General features: G+C 38.9%; 1 pseudogene; it reads right to left on the bottom strand.

The window, feature by feature from the left end:
- Positions 1–7,328: 7,328 nt before the first annotated feature.
- Positions 7,329–8,691, bottom strand: LOC112629026 (annotated as a pseudogene).
- Between the last annotated feature and the right edge of the window lie 1,843 nt (positions 8,692–10,534).

The following is a 10,534-nucleotide window of genomic DNA, read 5'->3' as shown; positions in this document are numbered from 1 at the left end:
CTTTCATTTTTAAACTCTTTAAAAGATAGGTGTTTAGGCCGGGAGCAGTGGCTCACACCTGTAATCCCAGCACTTTGGGAGGCCGAGGTGGGCAGATCACGAGGTCAGGAGTTCGAGACCAGCCTGACCAACATAGCGAAACCCCGTCTCTACTAAAAAACAAATAGAAAAATTAGCCGGGTGTGGTGGTGTGTACCTGCTACTCGGGAGGCTGAGGCAGGAGAATGGCATGAACCCAGGAAGCGGAGCTTACAGTGAGCTGAGATCGCACCACTGCACTCCAGCCTGGGCAATAGAGCGAGACTCTGTGTCAAAAAAAAAAAAAAAGATAGGTGTTTAAAGTAAATGTAGTGACAGTACATTGTGGGGCTTATAATATATGTAGAAGTAAAATATATAATAACAATAGCACAAAGGACAAAAGGGAAAAAATAGAATGAAGTGGCATAATATTGTTTGAGGGTAGACTGTAGTAAGTCAAAGACATGTATTGTAAAGCCTAGGGCAATTACTAAAAACTAAAACAAGAAGGTATGCCAAAAAAGCCAACAGTGGAAATAAAATAGAATCACAAAAAATAAACAATCCATCAAAGACAGCGTAGGGGTAAGGGGAAACTTCCCCATGATCCTCTAGAGGTTCACTGAAAATTCCTGACAAAAGGCAGATTAATAGGAGAAAAGGCATACAAATTTTTTTATTATAGTTTTACATGACATGGTAGCTTTCAAAATGAAGACTGAAAGATACAGGGGAAATAAATGTCCATTTTTATGCTTATGTTCAACAAAGTATGGACAGCCATGTAGAAATAAGAGTGGACAAAAATGGTGTCTTTTTTTGGTTTTTGTTTTTTGGTTTTTTTTTTTTTTTTGAGATGGAGTTTCACTCTTGTTGCTCAGGCTAGAATGCAATGGCACAATCTTGGCTCACCACAACCTCTGCCTCCTAGGTTCAAGCGATACTCCTGCCTCAGCCTCCCGAGTAGCTGGGATTATAGACATGCACCACCACGCCCAGCTAATTTTTGTATTTTTTAGTAGAGACAGGGTTTCTCCATATTGGTCAGGCTGGTCTCAAACTCCCGACCTCAGGTGATCCGTCCACCTCGGCTTCCCCAAGTGTTGGGATTACAGGCGTGAGTCACCATGCCCAGCTTATAAGGTATGTCTTAATGCTAACAGACTGAGTGGGGAAACCGAGCAAGGCCTGTCTGTTCAGATTCTTCTTGGCCTCTCTGTGCAGTATTCCTTCCTTCTGGGCATGTGGTAGGACCCTCTTTGGAATGGGGGCTCTTATGACCTACACTCAAACAAGGTAGGTCAGATAATTCCCTTATGACCAGTTTTTACATAGAAAGGCAGGGAGAAAGTTACAGGATAATATTTTTAGGTTGTACAGTTGTCTTTGGAAACAGGGGTTTGGTTTCTATGACATGCCTTGGGGAAGAGGGATTCTAGTTTCTATGATGTTAGCCTTGAAGGAGAATGAGAGCCCAGAGACAGGAGATTAAAGGAAGGTCAGAGAAAAACTTTCACTTCTGAAGCTGCTTCTTTGGGCTTTTTGGGGGCTATTGTTTTCTGAGCTCCCACAACCAGAAAAGAGGTAAAAGGGAACAGAGAACAATGGGACAAATAGAATACAAACAGCAAGATATTAGATTTAAGCCAGACCACATTCATAAAAAGTCTAAGAAAATCAAGATCCAATTTGTTACTATATATAAGAAATTCACTTTAAATACACAGATATAGATAGTTTAAAGGTAAACATATGAAAAGATATACCACACAAGTACTCAATAAAAGCTGGTATGGCCATATTAATATCAGACAAAACAGACTCTAGAACAAACAATATATAGATTTAAAGAAGGACATGTCATGATGATGGAAAGAAAACATAGGAATCCTAAATGCATATTCACCAAATAACAGAGTTTTTAAATATATGGTAAAACACTTTATAGAATTGAAAAGAGATAGAGACAAATGATTATACTGGACAATGCTCTGCTCTCTGAGATTGATAAAACAAGAAGAAAAAACAAAACAAAAACCACACACATACATAGGCACACACACACAAACAAGCACACACACACACACAAACACATACACACACACACAGAGAGATATAGAATACTATGACAAAACTTAATCTGGTTTCCATTTATAGAAACACAACCCTAAAATAGCAATGTAGACTTTTGTTTCAAATTCATATGAGACAGTCATCATAAGAGACTCTAATTCGGCCATAATACAAGTCTCAAATAAATTGCAAGATTAAAATCATACAGAGAAGTTTCTCTGGCTCCAATAGAATGGAACCAAATTCAATAACAAGATATCTGGAAAATTTCCAAATATTTGGAACTTAAGCAACGTATTTCTAAATAACCCAAGAGTGAAAGAAGAAATCACAAGGGAAATTACATTACCTATTTAGAACCAAATGAAAATTAAAATACACCAAAATTTGAAAGATGCAGCTAAAACAGTTCTTAGAGGAAAACTTACGGTCTGAGATACTTATATTAGAAAAGATACATGGTCTAAAACATGATCCAAATGGTAACCACAGGAAACTAAAAAAGCAAATTAAATCCAAAGTATGCAAGGTAGGGAAATAATAAAGAGAACAGAAGTCAATGCAATAGAAACGGAAAGAACGTAGAAAAAAATAATAAATTCAAAAGCTGCTTATTTGAAAGTTCAATAAAATTGATAAATGTCTGGAAACATTGATCAAAGGGAAAAAGAGAGAAGACATAAGGAACGTTTCCTATCCCATGGTAAGTATCCTTAACATGTTTCTTCAGCAATATTTAAAAATTGGTAGGGACTGATGACTACTATGTGCCACCCATTTTGTTCTCTTTCCAAATAAGAGTATTTATTGATGTTACCTTGTCACTCTTCCATCAAAATATGCTCGGGAGAGGTGGAGGTAAACAGGCAAATGATCTTTTTGAGTCAGAAAACAACAGATGTTGGCAAGAATGCAGAGAAAATGGAACACTTACACACTGTTGGTGGGAATGTAATTTACGTTTACAACCTCTGTGGAAAGCAGTATGGAAGTTTCTCAAAGAACTAAAACTAGAGCTACCATTTGACCAAGCAATCACACTACTGGATATCTACCCAAAGGAATATAAATTATTCTAGCAAAAAGACACCTGCCTTATATGTTTATTGCAGCACTATTCACAATAGCAAAGTTGTGGAATCAAGCTAAGTGCCTATCAACAGCAGATTGGATTTAAAAAAATGTGGCACATATATTACAGATTACAGCCATTAAAAAAAGAATGAAATCATGTATTTTGTAGCAACATGGATAGAGCTAGAGGCCATTATCCTAAGTGACATGACTCAGAAACAGAAAATCAAATACTGCATGTTTTCACTTATAAGTGGAAGCTAAACAGTGGGTACACATGGACATACACAGAGAACTAATAGACACTGGGAACTCCACAAGAGGGCAGGGTGGGAGGGGAGTGACAGTTGAAAAATTACTTACTGCATACAATGTTCACTCTTCAGGGAAGGGTGCACTAAAAGCCCAGACTTCATCACTATGCAGTATATCATCAAACAAAACTGTAGGAGATTGGTCAGAGTGGTGGGAGAAACTATAGGGAAAGGAGTAGGTCTTCTGAAAGGTCAGAAGGCTCTGCACAGCTTTGGGGGAGAATGGATGAAGACAGCTGTTCTCTAGTCCTGAGGCAGAGAGCATGGAGTAGGTACAAGGGAGTGTAGGGGAATTTATCTTAAACAGGTTTTTTTACTTATGTTGACCAGGAGCTAACCTTTTATCATCCAGGTTTCATGAGGTTCCCTGAAAGGGGAACAATAAATGTTAATTACCCACAGATCGTGTTTGCTCCAGGCTTTCGACATTGTGCTTACACTGAATAAAGGCAAGCTCCAGCTTCTCAGGGCTGCTGCAGTTTGGCCACGAGAGCCCACCAGTCCCCTAGCTGCTCTTACACTGCATACCTGTGTCTGAGTACTCCTTTCATCTGTCAGTCGGCCAGGGTCCGCGAAATAGACCTGGCACAAAACTGCACATATACCTTGGGAATCTACAAAAATTAAAATTAAAAAAATTTTAATTAAATTATTTTAATTTTAAAAATATTAATCATTTTTTGTGATAGTACTAGTTTGGGGTAGTTTTGTTGGTTTACCATTTAGTGCTTTTGTTCATTCGTTTCCCACTCGAGAATCACATCTGGAACTGATAAAATATGATCACAAAATACTATTTTGAGCCAACATCAAGATGGAATGGGACTTTGGAGAAATATATTTTGGGAAAGGGCAAGGGAATTTCTATGTAGGAGCAAACAAGACAGCAGCTATGTAGGTTGTATTATTTTGCTCACGTATTTACTACTAGATGCGCTGGTGTGAACTCCTCTACAGGAAACGGGTATTCCTGCAGAGAATTACATATACTAACCCATTGCCATGACTTGCAGAGCCTCCTAAGAGAAGAGTGCACTCCCCACTAGAACTCAGGCTGTAATTGCCTGGTCCATTATTGAAAGCCACAGGATCTGTCACTCCAACAAGTAAAGACATAGCACAGCCATATGTGGCCTGAAACCAATGCAGTTTGGGACTGTATTTTAAAAAAAAAAAGAACACAAAATTATGACTATAAAGTTACAAGTGAAAATACTTATTTAAAATGAAAAAAGAAGTTAAAAAGTTACAAATTTTAAGAAGCTGACAAAGTTCTGAAACATCACAAAGTCCAGAAAAATGCATAGTATTTAGACTGACACATATCTGTAATATTTTTTCCTGTATATTTTTGGTTACATATGCTTTGTTTTTTTAACATGACAATGATTTCGTAAAAAGAGAAAAAGTTCCTCCTAAAGAGAAAAAAAGTAGTTCTTTCACTTGACCTGGTAGATCAAAATTTATATTTTCATTATGGATAGTTTAGAAAAGTTTATTTCAACTTCACAACTCCTGATTAGTAATTTCTTTACAGTGACTAGTCATACATACTTTAAACTCCCGACCTCATGTGATCTGCCCACCTCAGCCTCCCAAAGTGCTGGGATTACAGGCCTGAGCCACTGCACCCAGCCTGTTCATAAATTTTAAATGGAAACATAAACCAAAAGCTTATAAGAATATACAAGAGAAAGAACAGGGTGAGCAGACAGGGACAAAATATACTGAATATACTTTGTTTTGAAGATCTGACTTTGAAGCCTGTAATTATTTATCATAAGTTTAAAACAAAATTAAATAAAAATGAAAGCCCCTTAAAATCAAAAGCAAAACTGAAACAAAAGAAACTGTGTACCATGCAAAGAATAATTATTTCAAATGACTTTAAAGCACAATAATTTGAGCCTATATGCCTAGTGTGATATATTGTAAAGAATAATCAACTGCAAAGAAATTCTTAAATTTTTCCACTATCATATTGATAGTAATAATATTCTTTAGATAATTGTGCTACTGTTATGTGTGTAAAATTCACACGTGCACAACACACACACAGCCGGATTAATCATGTAATAATTATGTCAGTGTAGTTAGGATGTAACCTAACTACACTGACTTTTAACAAAAGTGAAAATAAATCGTAAAATATTATATTCAAAAGGGTAAAACTCTGTAACATTACATTTCAGTTGGAAATATAGTAGTTACTTATTTTTCTTTTTAAAAAATATGTTTTTAATTCCTTCCATTAAAAAAATCTAAAAAAAAAAAAAATAATCAATCACCACTTCTAATGCCTTAATAGCAATTTCTAAATTCTATTTCCTAAGAAAGGAACAGGGCTCTTCAAAAAATAGTTTATTCCAGGCAGAGGGCAGAGAATGTACATGAAAGCCTAGAAAGCCTTGCTGTACTAGAAAGTAAAAAAGCTATAAAAGATTATTGAAGCTTTACAAATAGCACTCAAAAGCAAATTCAATTTAAGCATCAAAAAGAATAAAAACTGTGATACATTGAAATACACAGAATCTGTTTAGAAAAGTAATTTCATTATAATATGAAAAAATCCCACATCTGTCATGGTTAGAGAATGTTAGCAGAACAACTCATTGGTCTGAAACTGATAAAAGGAAAAAATCATACATAATGTGCTAACATACTCATGAAACAACGCTGGCATGAACACAGAAAACTACTAAAGATGGTTACATCTGAGAGGTGGGCCCAGGAACAAGGGGGAATGAAAAAGGAGACTTTTTACTTTTCACCTATACCCATCTACATTGTTTGACTTTTTCTCAATACCATGAATATTGCCTCTAATATTTTTAAACTTATTATTTTTTTAAAAGCAATAACTTGGAAAAATTGATGGATAGTTGAATCCATGATAAGTTACCTAGAGAAGTTGGAATATATCTGGTGAGAATTCCTAATATTTTAAGAAAACCAACCATCTTGCCATTACTCATCCTTGTATCACCATCAGAAATTCAATCCTCATCTGTGTGACCCCAGGATTGATCCACAGAAGCAATTTAGGCTCTTGAAATGTTCTTCGTATTCCTTTATCTTCCAAACTTTATTTCTCCTCATTAAGCTTTGTTTTTTGTTTTTTGTTTTTTGTGTTTTGTGTTTTTTTTGAGACGGAGTCTTGCTCTGTCGCCCAGGCTGGAGTGCAGTGGCCGGATCTCAGCTCACTGCAAGCTCCGCCTCCCGGGTTCACGCCATTCTCCTGCCTCAGCCTCCCGAGTAGCTGGGACCACAGGCGCCCGCCACCTTGCCCGGCTAGTTTTTTGTATTTTTTAGTAGAGACGGGGTTTCACCGGGTTAGCCAGGATGGTCTCGATCTCCTGACCTCGTGATCCACCCGTCTCGGCCTCCCAAAGTGCTGGGATTACAGGCTTGAGCCACCACGCCCGGCCAAGCTTTGTTTTAATGGGTCCCAAAATTCTGTGATAGATTCTTGGTCAAGTTGTTTCCATTAAAATGTACCGATTTTAAAAACTAGTAACTTAAAACTGCCACACACATACACACACACAAATCCACAAAACATTCTCCATTCCTTGTGATTTTTTCACGATGCGGTGTTATCATTAACCAGCATTTAACTATTAACCTTAAATGGCAATTGAAATAAATAATTCTGAGACTGTTCTTCCACCACTGATTAAAACCCATTTATGCCTAGTGTTCCATTATTGGAACGCTAAGCATGTGGGAGTTATTTATATCCTACTGCTCAAGGTCATTGCCAAGGTCTGAATGCAAAAGTTCAAAAAAAATGCAACCTCAGGCATAAAAGGTGAAGACTAGCATGGCAGGTATTAGGGGTAATATTCATTTAACCTTCCAAGCTTTCTGGGCAGTCTTAGTGACCTTGCCAGCTGCAGTAGGCTTCTTGTCCCCTGCTTTGATGACATCCATAGCAACTGTCTATCTTACATCACAAACAACAAAACAACCCAGAAGAGTACTGTGAGAGAAGCTCTCAACACACATAGGCTTGCCAGGAACTATACCAAAAATGGCAGCATCACCAGACTTTAAGGATTTAGGGTCATCTTCCAGCTCCTTACCAAAATGGTGATCCATCTTTTCCTTCAGTTCAACAAACTTGCAAGCAATGCGAGTTGTGTGTTAATCCATTACAGGGGCATAACCAACACTGATTTGGCCTGGATGGTTCAGGACAGTTACCTGGGCAGTGAAGCCAGCTTCTTCCATTGGTGGGTCATTTTTGCTGTTACCAGCAGTGTTGCCACAATGAACATCTTTGACAGGCACATTTTTGACATTGAAGCTTACACTGTCCCCAGGAAGAGCTTCACTCAAAGCTTCATGGTACATTTCAACACATCTTTAGTTGTAACGTTGACTGGAGCAAAGGTGACCATGGTGCCGGGTTTGAGAAACCCAGGCTTCACTCGGCCCACAAAGATAGTATCAGTACCACCAATTCTGTAGACATCCTGGAGTGGCAGATGCAAGGGCCTGTCAGTTGGACAAGTTGGTGGTAGGATGCAGTCCAGAGCTTCAGGCAGTGTGGTCCCACTGGCATTGCCATCTTTACGGGTGACTTTCCATCCCTTGAACCAAGACCTGTGAGCACTTGACGTCAGCATGCTGTCACCATTCCAACCAGAAATGGACACAAATGCTACTGTGACAAGGCTGTAGCCAATTTTCTTAAGGAAAGTACTGATTTCCTTAACTATTTCCTTGTATCTCTTCTGACTGTAGAATGACTCAGTGGAATCTATTTTGCTAACACCAAGGATTTGCTGTTTCACACCCAGTGTGTAAGCCAGGAAGGCGTGCTCCTGGATCTGCCCATTCTTAGAGATGCCGATTTCAAATTCACCAATGCCAGCAGCAACAATCAGGACAGCACAGCCCGCCTGAGATGCGCCTGTAACCACGTTTTTGATAAAGTCTCTGTGTACTGGGGCATCAATGATAGTCACATAGCACTTGCTGGTCTCAAATTTCCACAGGGAGATATCAATGATGGCATCATGCTCAGGCTCAGCTTTTAGTTTATCCAAGACCCAGCCGTATTTGAAGCCTCCTCCTCAAATATTTTGATTATTCTTTTGCCAATACCACCACATCCGTAGATCAGATGGCCAGTAGTGGTGGACTTGCCTGAACCTAAGTGTCCAATGATGTCAATGTTGGTTGGAGTCTTCTCTTTTCCCATTTTGGCTTTTAGGCCATGTTTTTCGTGAAACACCCAAACTTTATTGTAATGGATGCTTTCCAGCCTTCTCTTGGCTACTGATATTGAAGGTGCATCCCACTTCTTTGTTCTAGTCCACTTAACAAATTCTGAATCTCTCATCCTTGTAACTTTTAAATATCTATCTCCCAAGTCACTCTCACCTGTGAATACCATAAGAATTTTTCTTTCAGAGACTTTTAATGGCTTTTTGCACAGCATTATTTACTCTAGTTTCCTCTTAGGATTCTAGGGCTGACTATCTAAATAGTATAATGTTGAGCTCTTGGCTGTTTCCTACTTCTGCCCACATATATTCCATTCCACATGATACAGTCCTTCCTAAAAGACAGAAAATACATCAATGCACATAATATATACAGTGCATCAAATTGAAAGAGCATTCCTGGGCTTCTGAGTCCAAGTCCTTGCTCAATGTCTTTGGGGAAATATTCCAAAAACCCTGAGCCTCAGTTTGATTTTTTCTGTTGTTGTTTTTTTGTTTTGTTTTGTTTTTGTTTGTTTTTTGATGGAGTCTCACTCTGTCACCCAGCCTGGAGTGCAATGGTGGTGCGATCTCAGCTCACTGCAACCTCCACCTCCTGGGTTCAAGTGATTCTCTCACCTCAGCCTCCCAAGTAGCTGGGATTACAGGTGTCTGCCACCAGGCCCAGCTAATTTTTGTATTTTTAGTAGAGATGGGGTTTCACCATGTTGGCCAGGCTGGTCTCGAACTCTTGACCTCCGGCGATCCACCCACCTGGGCCTCCCAAATTGCTGAGATTGAATTGGTGGTTCAGTGGGAGAATTCTCACCTGCCAAAAGGGCTGGGATTACAGGCATGAGCCACCGCATCCAGCCCTCAGTTTCTTTATACATAAAAATGGGTAAAAGATTACCTACCTACCTCATAGATTTGTTGTAAAGATTTAAGAAAATAATATTTTTAAAACCTAATACAGAGAAGGCACTCAAATATTGTTTATTATCATCAATTATATTCTACCTAAAGCTAGGCAAATAACACAGCAGTTATTTTCACATTGCTATTCTAATTAACATTCTTTCCACAAAGGCCAGCAGGCATGGGAGCTAGCCCTGGCCTTCTAACCTCTGGAATTCAGTAGTGGAATTCCATGTAAAGTCTAGAATAAAATTAAACTTGATGGGTTTCATCTTTATTCTCTTTCATATAGATCAACCACTGCCAACAGCCATCATGACCTCTGCTTCCAAAACACTTCAGGACGGATCAAGCAAACTCCTGCTGTACTGGGGGTGAGATTTCCAGGGATTTGAGGTTCAAACACAGGACTGTGGCATGCTGAGGAGACCCTAGATAGTATCACAGCAACTGCCATAGGTACAGAAAACAGTCACTGAGGAAGCAGGAGAGGTGTGTTTCTCTTTCCATGTGCCTCTCTCTTCACTTACAGAAATAGTGACAAGGAGAAAAGAAGCACTTTGCCAACCAAGCAGAGCTTGTGCTGAACGGAACACTTGACCATGTGCTTCCAAGTCTCTCTCACGCTCTCTGCATAGCTAGGACAAAGACATTCAGATGGAGGGTCAGGGCAGGGAGAAAGGAAAAGAGGGGAGAGAAGGTGAGGGTGGCACGGAGGTTTAATTATTTAGCCTAATGTGTTTTATTCCTTTTCTGAGAATAAATAGAAGACTGAGCTCCTGTCAGAGCTGTTGATCCAGGACCCCTTGACACTCCATTTTAAAATCAAAGTATTTTGAAACAAAACTTCCTTAATGAGCACCTGGAAGTAGGAATGAGGAAGACTGTTTGAGTGGTTTTTTTTTTTTCAAGTGGAGTCCT

This window comes from Theropithecus gelada, chromosome 7b, assembly GCF_003255815.1.
Source record: "Theropithecus gelada isolate Dixy chromosome 7b, Tgel_1.0, whole genome shotgun sequence".
NCBI classification, from domain to species: Eukaryota; Metazoa; Chordata; class Mammalia; order Primates; family Cercopithecidae; genus Theropithecus; species Theropithecus gelada.
The sequence above is the reverse complement of the archived record's forward strand: the minus strand, read 5'-3'. Positions and strand labels throughout refer to the sequence as shown.